Source organism: Temnothorax nylanderi, unplaced genomic scaffold (genome assembly GCF_030848795.1).
Source record: "Temnothorax nylanderi isolate EJ_2023f unplaced genomic scaffold, tnyl_v1.0 TNYL_tig0605_pilon, whole genome shotgun sequence".
NCBI classification, from domain to species: Eukaryota; Metazoa; Arthropoda; class Insecta; order Hymenoptera; family Formicidae; genus Temnothorax; species Temnothorax nylanderi.
In genome coordinates this window covers 11,738-15,335 of record NW_027249667.1, presented here as the reverse complement: position 1 = coordinate 15,335, position 3,598 = coordinate 11,738, and the positions used below count along the sequence as shown (strand labels likewise).

General features: G+C 39.3%; 1 pseudogene; it reads left to right on the top strand.

Annotated features, from left to right (window-relative positions):
- The first annotated feature begins 454 nt into the window (after nt 1-454).
- On the top strand, nt 455-1,932 carry LOC139784281 (serine/threonine-protein phosphatase 6 catalytic subunit-like; annotated as a pseudogene).
- The last annotated feature ends 1,666 nt before the right edge of the window (nt 1,933-3,598 follow it).

The window sequence follows — 3,598 nt, the reverse complement described above, 5'->3', positions numbered from 1 at the left end:
TGACTCTTTTACGCGACGCGACGGGTTGCGAGTACTCGAGATGTTGAGATCTCGATAAACGAGTGAACGGATCAAGTTCTAAGTAGGCTTGATCGACAGCTTGGGGTCGAAATAGGGGGGGGTTTCTCTTATAATATTCCGCTACGTGCCCTACGAGCGGAGATATTGCGACGCAAAGTCCAAATGTGAAAAATTTTATTTAAGATACTCCTCCTAACGCCGCGATATCTTGATCACGTGATCAGAGAAAATGTCCCTTTCACTTTTTCGCCACTGGCGGCGCTTTCGCGCAGTGCAGATATAGTGCGTTCATATACGTGTTTGTACTGCGCGCAGTGCAGATGTACTGCGCGCAGTGCAGATAGTTAGTGCGTTCAGCGTGCTGTCACGTCACAGTCAGTTCACTTAACCTATCGAGAGATACGGTAGTGTCGGAGCGAGACCGACCGTGTGACTCTTTATATATATTGACAGCAGAGAGCTGATACTGAGATCAAGGAGTCAAGGAGCCTGTTCACACGAGGCGTTTCTGCCGCGCGATTGCGGCCGTGCGTTAACGTTTGCACGAGCCGCACGCTGTCGCGAGGTAAGGTGCGACAACGCGCGTACGCGAAACGGTAGTAACACCGTAATCGTGCCGGCGATATACTGAATTTGAATTGCTTCGTGCTTATCTGGAGATTTCGTATCCCTACATCGTGTTACCACCGCTGCCGGAAAAGAAGGTTCTCTACGCTTGGCAGAAAGTGACGACTGACACGTTCGATCCCGACTTCGTTGATCGCAGAAGAGCTGGACTCGAGGTACGTTTCCGATTTGCAATTATAACAGTATCGTGCGATGAATGTTGTACTAACCTCAAAGTCGGAGCATCCTTGCTCACCGGGATCGACGTAAAGTTTTAGCGGATTTTAATCTTCCGAATTAGCGTCGCAACAATATTAGTCTTCCATTATCTATTGCCTCACAACTTTTCGATTTTAATATTCTGTAGCTGTATAGTTATTTGTACACAATCGTGATATTAATATACATCAGATTGTTCATGTTTTTGTGCTGTTACAGTTCTATGATTTAGAGGAACTGTTTCGTAACGGTGGCCCCGTGCCAGATACAAATTACATATTCCTGGGAGATTTTGTCGATCGGGGCTACTATAGCTTAGAAACGTTTACTCGTCTGCTCACATTTAAAGCTAAATGTCCGACAGGATAACGTTACTACGCGGTAATCACGAAACTAGACAAATCACGCACGTTTATTTGGATTTTACGGTAAGTGCGCAACGATACTTTCTTTTCTGGGCTTTTTTTACATTTGTGTATAATAAAGCTTTGATTTCATTGGTCTCTTCATTTTCTGTTCTAGATGAATGCCAAAACAAGTACGGCAATGCTAATGCGTGGAAGTACTGTTGTAGGGTATAACTCCACTTTTGATTACGCTCGAATAAAATTATGTTTTAGTTAATTGATGAACAGGTTCTTTGTGTACACGGTGGATTGTCTCCAGCTATTAGAACACTAGATCAAATTAGAACGATTGAAAGAAATCAAGAGATTCCACACAAAGGTATTAATTGTATAAAGTGATATGTCATTGCAAAAGTTACATAATAATAAAAGTTACATGACTGGATATTTACTGTTATTGTACAATAATAATAAAATATCGTTGCTTAATTGCCATATTACAGGTGCTTTCTGTGATTTGGTCTGGTCCGATCCAGAAGATGTAGAAACATGGACAGTAAGTCCGCGTGGTGCAGGCTGGCTGTTTGGCAGCAAAGTGACTTACATGTTCATGGAAGTGAATGATCTTAAACTCATCTGTAGGGCGCACCAATTAGTTCAGGAAGGTATGTCTTTGCTCAAATATTTCTGTCGCAGATTTTTTTAAATATCTCGGAAGTATGTATTGATGACGCATATTTTTATCATGCAGGTTATAAGTACATGATTAATGACAAACTCGTCACAGTGTGGTCGGTCCCAAATTATTGTTATCGATGTGGTAACAGCTAGTATCATGCAGTTCACGACAGTGGATCAGAGATCACCAGTGCTGTTCCAGGCAGTGCCTGATTCCGAGAGAGTAATCCCACCTCTAATGCCCACTCCGTACTTTTTGTGATCTATCTTAGTGGCTCATCTGTACGGATGCGGAAGAGAAATGTCTGTGTCTAGACTCTACGGAATCACATGATTTGATTGGCCGGATCCAGGCTGGTACCATGACGGACCCACACATTCATGAGAATATATCACTGATTATATACATATTACTTTAGAAAATTTTGATTCCCTTAAAAGAAATTATTTGATGCGTTCTACGATCAAAGTACGATACTTAGAGAGGACTGAATTGTCGTGTGATTGATCTTATTCAGGGAATGTTCTTTAGATTTTTTAAGAACTTTATCAGATTTTACATGTTGTAAAGTTAATTACATGTTGTAAAGCTAACTTTTATATATCTACATAGTATCTGCCATTGCATCAGCCTGATTTTTGTAGCTCGAGAAAAAAAAAGAAAACGATATTTTGCATCAGAGCAAATGTGAACATTCTGTGGTATAGACGCTTTTGCTGTCTACTATGTACATTCTGTAGAGCATTCATATCTCAGAGCAGCATTCTGGACTTTAATGTTCAAAAGACTAAGAGCTTTTAAATAATTTATGAGCGCGAATAACGCAAATAGTCCAGTGCTGTGTGTGAATATAAAAAGAAAAGAAATATCACGTTTAAACATTCCGGCAAAAAGTACACTCTCTGAGTACAGTAAATGCTTCTCTGACATTACAATCGTTGTGCGTAGAATTCAGATTTATTAAAGCGTGAGCATATATAGTACTGTTAAGGTCTTCCTGAACATATAAATAATCTGTTGCTGGTTTAGGTACTGTGTGTGCTGCGTACCGTTCTTTTTTCTTCTAAATGCGCAATCGGTGTTCTTAGCAAGAATCGTAAATTCGGCTCTTTTTCGCCGAAGTACAAATAGCGTGTAGCAGTAGCCAAAGTTTTCCTGCTTAGGTAAGGAAATCCGATAGCGGGATCGTTATAGCATCTGTAGAGAGTTGTCTTATTATTTTTATGCACATGACATTTTTTACGCTTAATTTTAAGAAATTCCGAGCTCAAATATTGTCTTTAACCTTTAGAGGCCGGGAAAAGGACTTGAAGAGTTTTTTTTTTTTTTACTATTTTTCCCTTATTCAACACACAAATTTTGCCCGAAAACATCAAATAGATTGTGTTTTTTGGGTGGTCGATATTTCGACCACCCCCGGCCTCTAAAGGTTAAACTACCTTGACACACATTAATGTTCTTTTCAAGAAAGATATCCACCGTTCGTTCGTCACACACACTTCTCTCTTTTATATATATATATATATATATATATATATATATATACATATATGCCAAATCGCTGTCGTATTGAATAATCGTAATTAACTAATTGTCATAAGTTCATTAATGTAGGGAGCAACTTGAAAAGAAAAAAAACCGAGACCCTTAGCAATGTGCCTCTAAATTAATAAGCGTTTGTGTAATATAATGATACGATATTGATATGACATAATTAATGGAAATG